We start from the raw sequence: 17,033 nt of genomic DNA, 5'->3' as shown, positions 1-17,033 counted from the left end.
AGTTGCTCACATCTCAGGTTAAATCAAAAGTTAGAAATGATTAAGCTTAGTGAGGAAGGCATGTGGAAAGTCAAGATAGGTTGAAAGCTAGGCCTCTTGTGCCAGTTAGCCAAGCTGTGAATGCAAAGGAAGTGTTCTTGAAGGAGACTACTACTCCAGTGAACACACAAATGATAAGAAAGAGAATCAGCCTATTGCTGATATGGAAAAGTTTTAGTGGACTGGATAGAAGATCAAACCAGCCACAACACTCCCTTAAGCCAAAGCCTAGTCCAGAGCAAGGCCCTAACTCTCTTTAATTCTCTGAAGGCTGAGAGAGGTGAGGAAGCTGCATAAGGAAAGCTTGAAGCTGGAAGAGGTTGGTTCCTGAGGGTGAAGGAAAGAAGCTATCTCAATAACGTAAAAGTGCAAGGTGAAGCAGCAAGTGCTGATGTAGAAGCCGCAGCAAGTTATCCAGAAGATCTGGCTAAGATAATTCACGAAGATGGCTACATTAAACAACAGATTTTCAATGTAGATAATACAGCCTTCTATTGGAAGAAGATGACATCTAGGATTTTCATAGCTAAAGAGGAGAAGTCAATGCCTGGTTTCAAAGCGTCAAAGGACGGCCTGACTCTCTTGTTAGGAGCTAATGTAACCGGTGACTTGAAGCCAGTGCTCTTTTACCATTCCAAAAATCCTGGGTCCCTTAAGAATTATGCTGAATCTACTCTACCTGGGCTCTATAAATGGAACAACAAAGCCTGGATAACAGCACATATGTTTACAACATGGTTTACCAAATATTTTAAGCCCACTATTGAAACATACTACTCAGAAAAAAAAGATTCATTTCAAAATATTACTGCTCACTGATAATGCATCTGGTCACCAAAGAGCTCTGACAGAGATATACAAGATTCATGCTGTTTTCATGCTGCTAACACAACATCCATTCCGCAGCCCATGGAGCAAGGAGTAATTTCAACTTTCAAGTCATTATTTAAGAAATACACTAAGTAAGGCTATAGCTGCCATGCATAGTGATTCCTCTGATGGATTTGAGCAAAGTCAATTGGAAATCTTCTGGAAAGGATTCACCATTTTAGATGCCATTAAGAACATTTGTGATTCATGGGAAGAGGCCAAAATATCAACATTAACAGGAGTTTGGAAGAAGCTGATTCCAACCCTCATGGATGATTCCAATGGAGGAAGTAACTATAGAGGTAATGAAAACAGCAAGAGAACTAGAATTAGAAGTGGAGCCTGAAGATAGAATTGAATTGCTGTAACCTCATGATAATACTTCAAAGGATGAGCAGTTGTTTCCTATGGATGAGCAAAGAAAGTGGTTTCTTGAGATGGAATCTAACCCTGGTGAAGATGCTGTGAAAATTGTTGAAATGATAACAAAAGATTTAGAATATTACATAAACAGGTGATAAAGCAGTGGCAGGCTTTGAGAAAACTGACTCTAGTTTATTTTTTTTAATGCAAGGAACATTCACTGAGCAAATACTATTTGCAGAACACTGGATTAGATGCTATGGAGCTCATTAATCGAGCCCCACTGGAAGAGGAGTGAGGAGGATTTGCAGGAGATCATATGCACCACTGGGGATTTGGAGAAGCTTCTTATAAGAGACATCTGAGAGAGGCTTGTTGTAAGATATGAGGGGAGGGGGCTCAGGGCCATGGTAGGGATTCCATGGGTATTGTAGAGTAAGTCCTGTCATCTAATGCCAGACAAGCTCCTGATGGGGCCAGATGTGATACTGGATGGGCAAGGAGCCATGAAGCATCCTCTCTCCCTCCTGGAGCTGGATCTGCTGAGGACTGACTCTAGTTTTGAAAGAAGTTCTACTGTGGGTAAAATGCTGAAGAACAGCATTGCATGCTACAGAGAAATCATTCGTGAAAGGAATAGTCAATCGATGCAGCAAACTTTATTGTTCTCTTATTTTAAGAAATTTCCAAAGCCCCAAGCTTTAGCAACCACCAACTCGATCGGACAGCAGCCATCCACCCTGAGGCAAGACCCTCTACCAGCAAAAAGACGACAGTCTGAAGGCTCAGACAATGGTTAGCAATTTTTAGCAATAAAGTATTTTTAATTAAGGTATGTACATGATTTTTCAAGATATAATGCTACTGTACACTTAATAGGCTATAGGATAGTGTAAACATAACTTTTTTATGCACTGGGAAACCAAAAAATTTGTGTGACTCGTTTCATTGTGATATCTACTTTATTGTAGTGGTCTGGAACCCAGCCCACAATATCTCCGAAGTGTGCCTATATATAATATAGAAATAAAAATACATTTAGAAATATATAGAAATGGACTGTTCCTATGTATATACTATAAAAGCACTATTCTTAGAGCTGTTATTCTAGGGAGTGTACAGAGCCAGTATCTCTTGCTGTTCCACAGAAGTGCATAAGGAGCTCATAAGTACATAAGTATATAAATAGACCTCAACATAACAACACACAAAACACCTGAGGCAGAGCTGGGTATTGCCCACAAACCACAGTATCATAGAGTTCACATGTTACCCCCTAAATTTCTGAATAAATATCTTAGTTCTCTGGGTCTACATGAAAGCAATATACTTCCATTAGCTTTCATGCTGTGGTCTTGCATATATGGGGGTGACTTTGCTTTTAAAGTCTGCTCAACAAAACACAAACTGAAAGCTATTTAGGATAAAGGAGTAGGGTGCTATATATGATGTCATACAAGACATAATTCCCCACAAATGCTCCCGGTGATAATTGTATGTGCAGGTAATAGTGCCATTTTGAAATATTGTTAAAAGTCAGAACACTGCAGAGTCCAAAGAAGATAAAGTCTCTTGAACAAGTGAAGTTATTCTCAGCTGGTGCCTTTTCAACTAAGTCATCTTGCTCTATTATTTTTAATTTTAAAGGCTCTGAATTCCCACTTAAAATACTGCCTAACAAACCACCTTGACACACACTGCACCATCGTTCCACTAGACTATACAGAGGCATAGAACAAACGAAAAAGAAACAGAAACGCCAAAAACAAGTGTTGATAATCGCTCTGCTTCCAGAATCAGGGAAAATTATTCACTGCAAGGTCGATGGAACCAGACTGAATGATCACATCAGTGACTTACCCCTGCTACACAACCACAAAAGGGCAGGATTGCCTCCTTATAAGTAGGCAGGTGACACTTTTTCATCCTGTCTTTCCTCTGGTTCAGAAACACAAAGTTTGTACCAAGCAGAAAACTAAGCAGCTATGTTTCCACCATATGGATAGACAGAGAAAATCAAAATGCCATCGTCCTTGTTCTCACTGCCTACACATTCTACCTCATGTCCAACTGGAAACTGTAAATACCAAAAGGCAGAGTAGAATGTTATGGACAGAGGTCAGGTATGGAGATAGTTCAAAACATAGCTCAAGGGATGTCCCTGGTGGCACAGTGGTTAAGAATCCACCTGCCAATGCAGGGGACACAGGTTCGAGCCCTGGTCCGGAAAGATCCCACATGCCGTAGAGCAACTAAGCCCACGCGCCACAACTACTGAGCCTGTGCTCTAGAGCCTCGAGCCACACCTACTGAGCCCACGTGCCACAACTACTGAAGGCCGCGCGCTTAGAGCCCATGCTCCGCAACAAGAGAAGGCACTGCAATGAGAAGCCTGCGCACCACAACGAAGAGTAGCCCCCGTTCACCACAACTAGAGAAAGACTGTGCACAGCAACAAAGACCCAATGCAGCCAAAAATAAATTAATTAATTAATTAACTTTTTTTAAAAAGATAGCTCAAAATCAAGAACCCAGGAATGGTCATAAAGCAGGTGAGAACTAAAACCAGTTTAACATAATGCCATGTGAATGTAATAAATTTGGTTACTAAACTGAGTCTACATATAAATAATAGTACTTTTTAAAAAAAGTATGTTATTAAAAAATAATTTTAAATGTATAATTTGGGCTTTAAACCCCAGACTATAGAAACAAACAGGGGAGTGAGGGTAATTGCTTAGGCCCCCAGAACTTAGAAATATCCTTGGCTCTGCTCTTTCCTTCATGTACCATATTTACTCCCTAAGCAAATCCCGCTGGCCTTCACACCTGCAAAATATACCCAGACCTTATCCCTTCTCACCTTCTCCACCAAGGCACCTTAAACACACACCTGGATTACTGCAGTATGCCTGCTAATCCATCTCTCCATATCCTATTTTCCCCCCTTTTGCATTCTCCTATCAACACTGCAGTCAGTGTGCTCCTTTTGAAAATACGTCAGGTATAATCGTTGTTTTGTCCACATCTTCAAATTGTTGCCCATCTCAATCAAAGTAGAATTCAAAGTCCTACAGTGGCCATGGGACCCTATAAACACTGGCTCCTACTGACTTTTATTTTTTAATAAAATTATTTATTTGTTTGTTTAGTTATTTATTTATTGGCTGCATTGGGTCTTCGTTGCTGCGTGCAGGCTTTCTCTAGTTGCAGCAAGCGGGGGCTACTCTTTTATATATATTTTTTATATTAATTAATTTACTTATTTTTGGCTGTGTTGGGTCTTCGTTTCTGCGAGGGCTTTCTCTAGTTGTGCCAAGCGGGGGCCACTCTTTTTTTTTTTTTTTTGTATTTCATGTGAAATAGGTTTTTTTTTTTTAACATCTTTATTGGGGTATAATTGCTTTACAATGGTGTGTTAGTTTCTGCCTTATAACAAAATGAATCAGTTATACATATACATATGTTCCCATATCTCTTCCCAGGGGCCATTCTTCATCGTGGTGCGTGGGCCTCTCAATATCGCGGCCTCTCTTGTCGCGGAGCACAGGCTCCAGACGCACAGGCTCAGTAGTTGTGGCTCATGGGCCTAGTTGCTCCCCGGCATGTGGGATCTTCCCAGACCAGGGCTCGAACCCATGTCCCCTGCATTGGCAGGCAGATTCTCAACCACTGTGCCACCAGGGAAGCCCGGGGGCTACTCTTCGCTGTGGTGTGTGGGCTTCTCGTTGCAGTGTGCGGACTTATTGTGGTGGCTTTTCTCGTTGCGGAGCACAGGCTCTAGGCGTGCAGGCTTCAGTAGTTGTGGCACGCAGGCTCAATAGTTGTGGCTCATGGGCTCTAGAGCGCAGGCTCAGTAGTTGTGGCGCATGGTCTTAGTTGCTCCGCGGCATGTGGGATCTTCCCTGACCAGGGCTCGAACCCATATCCCCTGCATTGGCAGGCAGATTCTTAACCACTGCGCCACCAGGGAAGTCCCCCTACTGACTTGTGCAACATCATCTACTCCTCTTCCCTATGCTCACTCCTTGCCTTGAACATGCCAGATGCTCTCCAGCCTCAATATCTTTGCACACGCTGCACTCTTTCCTAGACTATTCTTCCCCTTGACATCCATGTAGGCACTGAGCATATGTGTGAGGCTCTTCACATAATCCATATGAATGACAATCTTGAAAGTGAAGCAGTGTATATGAGTGGTCTTACTCACTCTCTCATCTCCTTCAGCTCTCTGCTCAAAAGTCACCTTCTCAGGAAAGCATCCTTTGACCATCCTACTTAAAAATGCAATACTTCTCCAGAAATTCCCATCTCCCTTCTCTGCCTTCTTTTTCTCCACAGTATTTATCACCATTTGACATACAATATTTCATTTAATGTAAGACATCATTAACTATAAGGCTCACCATTTAAAAACTATTCTACTCCAAAAATCATGGCCAATTAAATATATCACCAGTTGTAAGAGGCATCCTGATTTCAAAGATGTTAAACTGTGAAAAAAATGTACTTCTTTGAATCAATGAAAAATGGTCATTTACTTGTTTATTATCTCTCTCCCTTAAGCTCCAAGAAGGGAGAGATTTTTATCCTTATTTTTCACAACTTGAACAGTGACTAGTGAACCGTAATAGGTATTCATGAAGGTTTTTTTTTTACTTTATTTTTAAAATTTTTATTGATTTTTGGCTGCGTCAGGTCTTCGTTGCTGCGTGCAGGCTTTCCCTAGTTGCAGCGAGTGGGGGCTACTCTTCACTGTGGTGTGCGGACTTCTCATTGTGGTGGCTTCTCTTGTTGCGGAGCACAGGCTCTAGGTGTGCAGGCTTCAGTAGTTGTGGTGTGTGGGCTCAGTAGTTGTGGCTCGCCAGCTCTAGAGCACAGGGTCAGTAGCTGTGGTGCACGGGCATAGTTGCTCCACAGCATGTGGGATCTTCCCAGACCAGGGCTCGAACCTGTCCCCTGCATTGGCAGGTGGACTCATGAGGAAGCTCCTCATGAAGTATTTTTAATTGAATGAATGAAAGCAAGTAAAATTATGTTTCCTCATTTTACATAAGGAAGATTTACAACATGATACTTCACCTTTGACATTTGTAATCGGCTATAAATGTGAGTTGGATATTTTTTAGGTAAAATGCTATGTAATTCAAGATTTAAAAATCAAAAGGTACAATACCCAGGGCTTCCCTGGTGGTGCAGTGGTTGAGAGTCCGCCTGCCGATGCAGGGGATGTGGGTTCGTGACCCAGTCCGGGAAGATCCCACACGCTGCAGAGGGGCTGGGCCCGTGAGACATGGCTGCTGAGCCTGCGCATCCGGAGCCTGTGCTCCGCAACGGGAGAGGCCACAACAGTGAGAGGCCCGCGTACTGCAAAAAAAAAAAAAAAAAAAAAAAAAAAAAAAAACACTAAAAATTTGGAAAAACAAAACAACATGTTGGAATCAATTTTATCAGAACTCTGGAAGATAGCTGAAGGTTTTCAGCAACGAAGGGCTTAATCACCAGGAAAAGCCACTGAAATAGGGTAAGAGATTCTTGTGGTATTTTAACTTACCCTAGCTTCACGTCTTCCCTGGCATGGCGACATTCTAGAAGATGACAGCCTGCATTTCCAGTGTGGATATCTAGTACCAGAGGCAGCAGAAAGGAACTTGTTCCCACAGAATTGTGTTTCTGTGTTCTGATGTTAAGTGGGGTTTCCCCAAAAGACTTCTGCAAGGGTCCTCCCTTGGTTTTGCCTAACTCATAACTCTATCATACAGTGGAGTGGTTATGTGGTCCTCAAAAACAAGGAAAACCAATGAACAAGTTGCTGCCACCTGGGGAAGAAAAATAAAAGTTGGGGCAAACAAGAGCCCTGTTGAAAGCCTGGGAGGAAGAACTGGAGAGTGTGATCTTTTTTTTTTGGAGGTGGGTAGAGAATAGGAGCTTTATAATTGATTTGCAACAACGATAACAGGACTATTCAATGGGGAAAGAATAGTCTCTTCAACAAATGGTGCTGGGACAAATAGATATCCACATGTAAAAGAATAAAGTTGGACCCTTACACTATATACAAAAATTAACTCATAAAGATTCAAAGGTCTAAATTTAAGGTCTACCACTATAAAACTCTTAGAAGAAAATAGGGGAAAATCTTCATGAATTTAGCAATTGTTTGGCAATGCCTTCTTAAATACGACATCAAAAGCACAGGCAACAAAAGATAAAAGAGATAAATTGGATTTCATCGAAATTTAAAACTTCCGTGCATCAAAGGACACTATCAAGAAAGTGAAAAGACAATCCACAGACCGGGAGAAAATATTTGCAAATCATATACCTGATAAGGGTCTAATATCCAGAATATATAAAGAACTCACAGCTCTGCAACAAACAGACAAACAAACCAATTTTAAAATGGATAAGTGACTTATAATAGACATTTCTCCAGAAAAATTCCAAATAGCCAACAAGCACATGAAAAGATGCTAAATGGCTTTACTTATTGAGGAAATGCAAATGAAAACCACACTGAGACACCACTTGTTGTATGTGACACGAGACATTACCTCCATTGGGATGGCCATTTAAAAAGAAAAGGAAAATTACAAGTGTTTGGAACGATGTGGAGAAATTGGAATCCTTGTGCATTGCTGGTGGAAATGTAAAATGGTGCAGTGCTGTGGAGAACAATTTGGTGTTTCCTCGAAAAGTTAAAACATGGGGGATTCCCTGGTGGCTCAGTGGTTGAGAGTCTGCCTGCCGATGCTGGGGACACGGGTTCATGCCCCAGTCCGGGAAGATCCCACATGCCGCAGAGGGGCTGGGCCCGTGAGCCATGGACGCTGAGCCTGCGCGTCCGGAGCCTGTGCTCCGCAACGGGAGAAGCCACAGAAGTGAGAGGCCCACATACCGCAAAAAAAAAAAAAAAAAAAATTAACATGGAATTACCGTATAACCCAGTAATGTCCCTCCTAGGTGTATATATACACAGGGATTAAAAACAGGTGTTCAAACAAGAACCAGTATAAGAATGTTCACAGGAGCTCTATTTACAATAACTAGAAGGTAGAAACAACCCAAATGTCCATCAACAGGTAAATGGATAAATAAAATGTGTGACAGCCATTCAATAGACTATTATTCAGCCATAGAGAGAATTATTCATATGCCGCTGATACATGCTACAACATGGACAGACCTTGAAAACATGCGAAGTGAAAGAAGCCAGACACAAAGGACACATATTGTATGATTACATTTATAGGAAATATCCAGAATAGGCTACTCCACAGAGAGAGCAAGTTGCCAGGAGTTGGGAGAGCGGTGAATCGGGAGGGATGCTTAGTGATCACATGGTTTCTGCTGGGGGTAATAAAACATTTCCAGAACTAGACAGTTCCATTTGCACAATGTCTGCACATTGTGAATGTAGTTAATGCCACTGCAATGTACACTTTAAAATGATTACAATGACAAATTCAATGTTATGTTATTTTACCACAATTAAATGTGTGTGTTTGTGTGTGTGTTAATGATTAACTAGAGGACATATAATTTCTCAACACAGGGAGTAGACAAAAAAGAATAAAGAATCGAAAAGATAAAAGCATCCACAAGAAACTCACTGAAAAATACATTTAGTATGATTAGTAAATTATACACACAATATATATGTATATTTCATGTTAATTTTTAAAGTAAAACAAAAGAACAATATACCGTATAAAAGACCCAGAACACAGAGGTCTTCACAAGATCTTTGTTTTAATATGTATGGATTACAGAGTAGATTAAGCAGAGCTGAAATTTACAAAATAAAGAATTAGTAGACTGGAAGACAGATCTGATGAAATCGTCAACGCAGCACCAACACACATTAAAGAGAGGATGAAAGTCACAGAGAGGAATGGACTGAAAGCACGTATCCCTGGAATTTCAGAAGGAAAAAATAAAGAGAATTGGAAAGAGGCAATATTTAATTTTGAAGGATAGTGTTCCATAATCAATGAGGATTCCTGTTTTTCATCCTCACATTTGGAAAGTACCACAAATTGTAAGATAAATAATCTCTATTTCTATTGAGGTTTAATATAGGTGAGTCAGTACAACGATATCCAGCATTCCTAATTTCTATTATAAATGTTTTTCTCAAAGTAACCTAGGTATTCATAACATATTCACATACATACTTCATGCAACACTTGTGATATGCCTTTTCCCACTACAGAAATGATGTCAGTGGATTTTCTTGTAATTAATGAATAATAATTTAAATCTACACTAGATTCTGTTACACAAGCATGATGATTATTTGGAGAGAAAATGATGTTGAACATAAACATCATTTTCTTGGTTCCAAATTCTACCTTATGTGGGAAATTTTCAAGACTACTGGCTGTATCTTGGAAATCTTTCCAGCAATTAAAGCTATAGTATTTGTTTGTTTTTGAGAAAGAGAGACCCGTTAGACACGGAATATCTTTGTTAAGCCAAAAATGAAATACAAATGGAATAGGAATATTTGAATGGAAACCATTTTGGTAAATGTAAGACATGTGGTCATTATAAATATACTCAAGCTGAAGAATCATTTGGTATCTACTGATTTTATACACTAGGTTAAAATATAGGCCTGTTCAGTTTACTCTTTCCATTTAATATATTTAAAGTGCAACCCAGGAAATTTGCTTAAGTAATTTATCCACCTAACTAGCCTTAGATTTGTTTTTAAATAAACATAAAACCAAGTTGTATCTCTATCCTACCTTCTCTATACTTCCCAGATTTGCTGTGATGCAGGACCAAGCTTATTCCTTGCCAAGAGTTAGGGGGTATTGGTTTATACTAAAATTCTTTCTTTATGACTTCAGTAAAACAATAATTAAAAGAAGCCTTTAATAAATAAGCCAACATGTGGGAGCCTTTCCCCAATCGTACCTCACTGATTATAACGCTTATGAAGGGCCGTTATACCAGGAAAACAGCACCCTGCTAACCACTTTGAAGTATTTTGCTGTACTTCTAAGACCAACTTTCCCTTTCTGTTATTGGGTGTGTCATGAATGATTCTCTTCACATTAGATCACCATGCTTTGGGATTAAGAATAAGAACCTTGAGCTACAACTATGTTGGTCTCTGAAATTTACGAATGTAAGTTGATGTGTAAATTCAGGATAAGAAATATACATGAGAATAATTTACGGTGATGCCAAAATTCTCTGTAGCCTGTTTACACAACCTCAACAAATAATCTTGTCAAATTTCATACAGTCAGTCCAACTACAGGTAGTAAGGCTGAGAACTGAAATTGTCAAGGAATGCATCAGGAATTCAAGCCTTAATAATAATAACAGGAAAAAACCTTGGCTTATTGAATAAAAAACTTTAGCCTGTTCGAGTAGATCTGTGTGGTTCAATAAGGTAGCCACCAGCCACATGAAGCTATCATGCACCTGAAATGTGGTTAGTGAGTATTAAGATGTGATATAAATGTAAAATCCACATTGGATTTTTCAGAATTAATATTAAAAAAAAGAATATGCAATATGTCACTAAAAGGCTTTGTATTGATTACATTTTGAAATGATAACACTTTGGACACATTGGGTTAAATGAAATACATTATCACAATTAATTTCATGTTTCTTTTCCATGTGCTTATTAGAAATTTTTAAATGATATATGTAGTTCATAGTTGTGGCTTTCATTATGTTTCTTTTGGACAGTGCTGTATACAGCAGATTTTCAAAGATAAAGTTCTTGGTCATCCGTGGCTGTTCTGACTAAAGATTCCATCAAAAGTTTCACTCATTTAGGTTAAAGCCCAAAACTGCTGTTTAAAAATGTTTTAAGTGGACTTCCCTGGTGGTCCAGTGGCTAAGACTCTGCACTCCCAATGCAGGAGGCCTGGGTTTGATCCCTGGACAGGGAACCAGACCCCACATGCTGCAACTAAGAGTTTGCATGCCGCAACTGAAGATCCCACATGCCACAACTAAAATGATCCCATGTGCCGCAGCTAAAGATCCCACATGCCACAGTGAAGATCCCACATGCTGCAACTAAAAAAAAAAACAAACAAAAAGATCCTGCATGCCGCAACGAAGATCTCACACGTAGCAATGAAGATCCTGTGTGCTGCAACTAAGACCCAGCAGAGCCAAATAAATAAATAAAAACAGCAACACAATTATAAAAAAAAATGTATTAAGTATCAGGCTGAGTTAGTAGATGGATAAATATTAGGTTTATCTGGAAAAAATGATTTTTCAAACACATGTATAATTATGACAATACAATTTCCAATGACTGTAATGCATCTTTAAACTTTAGAAACCGTTTTTTTTGTTTTGTTTTTTTTGTTTTTTGCGGTACGCGGGCCTCTCACTGCTGTGGCCTCTCCCGTTGCGAAGCACAGGCTCCGGACGCGCAGGCTCTGCGGCCATGGCTCACGGGCCCAGCCGCTCTGCGGCATGTGGGATCTTCCCATACCGGGGCACGAACCCGTGTCCCCTGAATCGGCAGGCGGACTCTCAACCACTGCGCCACCAGAGAAGCCTGAAACCGGTTTTCTTTTGTACACAACTTACAGTTCTTTTTCTTCTTTCAGTATATGCATCATACAAAGGAGGTAATATGTACTTTATATTTCTATAAATAACTTAACAGTTACTTAATATTTCAGTATACATACTATACACCTTATCCTACTTTATTTCATATTTTAAGAATTCTCACTAAGTTCTGCTAACACTATGAAACAAAAATTCTTTTACTTATAGTTATCAGTGATATTTTACAATGCCATAATAAAACCTATGGCTCTGATTTGGTTCATAAAGGAAAATATTAAAGGTACTGGGGAGTAGAATAAAATCAATTTGGCTGTTTCTAAGTCATAATAAATTATCTAACTCTTCTACACCTGACTATTTGCAGTGAATTATGCTGCTATAGACATTATAACTTTTTCTTCATTTCTAATTCAGTGACATGTCTTATTTTTATATTTTTCTTTATTTTATAATTTGTTCTTATATTTTACTCGATCTTTCAAGTTTCCTAAATAAGAGTATATTTCATTTATAATTTAGAAAAAAACGTTTAACGTTATAAAGGTATATAAGAATTCAGAAGAAGGAGAGAGTGGAGTAGACATTATAGTTTGTCAGTGACTGTTACTTTTCCCCCTTCTTTTGGGTGCAGCCCTGGTTTTCCTTCAGGAATTCTCCTTCCCACTCTTAATCTAATGGTCTGGGTAGAGCTAACTGCCATCTTTAATGCTTATTACATCACATCCCCTTGGCCACAGGGATGGCCACTAATCAGAGCCAATTCAGAGTTAGTCCTAAGACTCTTACTGATGCAACCAATAGAGAGATGCTGATTTTTCCTGAGGAAATAGGATATAAATCTGGAGCTATTATAAGTCACCTTGCATTACAAGGGGATGGCCCTTCTGAAAATGGAGTCAATAAAGAGAAAAGAAGAAATTAAGTGGTAGAAAAAGACTTAACATTTGAGCCCTTGTATCCTGTTGTGTCTAAAAAGAGCCTACCTTTGCACAGCCCAGATATGTGTGTCAAAAAACTACTCTGAATTCCTTAAAACCGTTTAAGTTGGGTTTTCTGTCATAGGGCTAATATTTAGCAAAAACACACCCATACAGCTGTGCCATTTTGGGGAGGGGGGCACATACATCCTGATGAATTGGTGCCCATTCCAGCAATCATTTTGATTAGTTTGCTGCCCACATCATTCTGATTGCTAAATATTTTAAATATTACCCTTGCTTTTAATCAAAAGAACTTGAATAATAATGTAAAATTTAGAAATATGACTAAGGGTAATATTTCAGTTGATAAGAAGAGAATGAGGAAGGGCAAAAAAATCTATTCACAAAGACATAATTCAATAAACACATGCTTTTACCATTAAGTTATAAAAAGATATCAACCCATCTTTTCTGCTTGAGCAGGTCATTTTCCCCCTTGGAGTATTTTTCCTCTATTATTAAATGGGCATTAAAAATAACTCCCCTGTCTATCTTAGAACACCATAAGTATCAAATCTGATACTACCTATAAAAACACTTTCTTTTAGTGAAAGGAATATTTATATTTTTCTTATTTAAGCTATGACTCATTCTTATAGAAACTTTGAAATATTACATATATAATATACATATATAAATGTTTGTGATCTCAATACCCAGAAATAATAACTAATAACTTTTTACATTTTAATTACAGAGATACTTCGTGGGATATCTATTTTAAAAAAAAACTTTTTTACACTTAAAACATCCTTCCCTATTATTAAGTGTTATTACATTGGCGTTCCTAAGTCATATGGTAATGTAGCATTGATTACCATCACTATTTATACTTTATTTATCCCAGAGCACATCCCATTTTAGAAAACGGACTAGGTTTCATATCAAAGGGTTAGCTGCATTAGATAGTTTCTAATGTCCACCAGTGCTCAATAGATGATATACAAATATGAAGGGGGCCAGATGTAAGACAAGAGGCACTAAGTGCTTGTATTTTGACTAGCCATTACACTTAACCAATTATAGTGCCGTTTTTAAATTCAGGAGGGACAAAAAAAACAAGCCAAACAATGCAGGTCTCCAAGCAGTTTTCTGTTCAAAAACTGCCAATCTAAGACCCTGATAATCCTTACTAACTGGGTATTTATCCCATAAAAAATTGTGTGAGAATAAAGAGATCAACAATTCATTTATCTACCTTTCCTAGGAAGTAAATTATTATTACCTTCGCTTCACCTAGTGATAAAATGAGACAGCATCTGAATACCAGTAACTTTATGTTGTTCTTCCTTTTGAATAAAAAACATAAGTATAGTGTCAGTAAAATCTGCTGACAGAGAAGGTTCTGGTGAAACAATTCTAAAGTTCTGTAAGCTTAGAGTTTTCAAGCATACTGGAATGCTATGTGTCCACCATGCCTTTGAAGTATAACGTTTCATTATTTTAATGCGACTCACATTTGTCTACTTGGGTTTTATTGGAAAGAATTCCACTAATGCAGCAAAATTTAGTTACACTTTAAGCCAGAAACTGTTAATGACAATTTTAGCAGGCTCCTAGGAACAGCCAGGTTAAGATGATACCTATCTTATACTGTGTTTATGTTGAGGGCTTCCCTGGTGGTGCAGTGGTTGAGAGTCTGCCTACTGATGCAGGGGACGCGGGTTCGTGCCCCAGTCCAGGAAGATCCCACATGCCGCGGAGCGGCTGGGCCCGTGAGCCATGGCCGCTGAGCCTGCGCGTCCGGAGCCTGTGCTCCGTAACGAGGCCACAACAGTGAGAGGCCCGCGTACCGCAAAAAAAAAAAAAAAAAGATGCTCAATGAACTCAGGAGAAGAATGGATGAACACAGTGAGAAGTTTAACAGCTGGAAAATGTAAACAAGAATCAAACAGAGCTGAATAATACAATAAATTAAATTAAAAATATACTAGAAGGAATCAACAGTAGATGAGGATACAAAAGAACAGATGAATGAACTGTAAGACAGAATAGTGGAAATCACCCAAGCTGAACAGAAAAAAAAACAAAAACGAATGAAAAATGAGGATAGTTTAAGAGACCTCTGAGACAACATCAAGCATGCTAACATTCACATTATAGGGGTCTCAAAAGAAGAGAGAGAGAAAGGGGCAGAGATCTTATTTGAAGAAATAATAGATGAAATACTTCCCTAACCTGGGAAAGGAAACAGACATCCAGGTCCAGGAAGCACAGAGAGTCCCAAACAAGATCAACCCAAAGAGGTCCACACCGAGACACATTATAATTACAATTCCAAAAATTAAAGATAAAGAGACAATCTTAGAAGCAAGAGACAAGCAACTAGTTACATACAAGGGAGCTCCCATAAAAGTATCAGCTGACTCCTCAGCAGAAACTTGGCAGACCAAAAGGGAGTGGCATGATGTATTTTAAGTGATGAAAGGAAAAAAACTACAACCAACAATATTCACCAGGCGAGGCTAGCATTCAAATTTGAAGGAGAGACAAATAGTTTCACAGACAAGCAAAAGCTAAAAGAGTTCAGCATCAATAAACTGGCTTTACATAAAATGTTAAAGAGACTTTTCCAAGCAGAAAAGAAAAGACCACCACTAGAAGTATGGAAATTACAAAAGTAAAACTATCAATGGTAAAGGCAAACACAGTAAAGATAGTAGATCAACCACTATAAAGCTAGTAGAAACGTTAAAAGACAAAAGCAGTGAAATAATCTATATCGACAAAAAGTGTTAATACACAAAACAAAAAGATGCAAAATATGATGTCAAACCATTAAATGTGGGGTTGGGGGGGCAGTAAAAATGCAGTGTTGTTAAAATGTGCTTGAACTTAAGGGATCATCAACGTAAAATTATATAAACCTCATTGTAAACACAAACCAAAACCTATAACAGATAAACACAAAAAGGAATCCAAATGTAACACTAAAGACAGTCATCAAATCTCAAGGGAAGAGAGCAAAAGAAGAAGCAAAAAACAAAAACGAACTACAATATCAACCAGAAAACAATTAACAAAATAGTGACAAGTATATATATATATCAATAATTACTATCAATGAAAATGGACTAGATGCTTCAATCAAAAGACATTTAGTGGCTGAATGGATAAAAAACAGGACCCATATACATGCTGTCTACAAAAGACTCACTTCAGATCTAAAGACACACATAGCCTGGAAGTCTGGGGACGAAAAAGGGTATTCCATGCAAATGTAAAAAAAAAAAAAGCTGGGGTAGCAATACTTATATCAGACAAAATAGACTTTAAAAGAAAGACTATAACAACAGACAATGAAGGATATTACATAAAGATAAAGGAATCAATCCAACAAGAAGATATAAACTTGTAAACATATATGGACTCAACATAGGAGCACATAAATGCATACAATAAATAAAAGAAGAAATTAACAATAACACAATAATAGTAGGGGACTTTAACACCCTACTTACATCAATGAATAGATCATGCAGGCAGAAAATGAATAAGAAAATTGTCCTTAAATGACACATTAGACCAGATGGAGATGTACATGTATATGTAAAACTTTCCATCCAAAAGCAGCAGATTACATGTTCTTTTCAAGTGCACATGAAACACTCTCCAGGACAGATCATTTCCTGGGCCACAAAACAAGTCAATAAATTTAAGAAGACTGAAATCATATCAAGCGTCTTTTCTGACCACAATGTTATGAAACTAGAAATCAATTACAAGAAAAAAACTGTAAAAAACATAACACGCGGAGACTAAACAACATACTACAAAACAACTAAATGGATCACTGAAGATAGCAAATTGGAAATCAAAAAATACTTGGATTCAAATAAAAACAGAAACACAATGATCAAAAATCTATGGAACACAGCAAAAGCAGTTTTAAAAGGGAAGTTTATAGCAATACAAGCCACCTCAGAAAATAAGAAAAATTTCACAGAAACAATACAAGCTTACACTTAAAAAACTAGAAAAAGAAGAGCAAACAAAATCCAAGGTTAGTAGAAATTAATAAATAATAAAGACCAGAGCATAAATAAATAAAATAGAGACTAAAAAACAACAGAAAAGATCAGTGAAACTGAGAGCTAGTCCTTTGAAAAGATAAACTAAATTGAAAAATCTTTTTTTCTAAATTTTTTTAATAGATCTTTACTGGAGTACAATTACTTCACAATACTGTGTTAGTTTCTGTTGCACAACAAAGCGAAT

The sequence above is a fragment of the Leucopleurus acutus genome (genome assembly GCF_964270905.1).
Source record: "Leucopleurus acutus genome assembly, chromosome: 11".
Lineage (NCBI taxonomy): Eukaryota > Metazoa > Chordata > Mammalia > Artiodactyla > Delphinidae > Leucopleurus > Leucopleurus acutus.
This window is presented reverse-complemented; position numbering follows the sequence as displayed.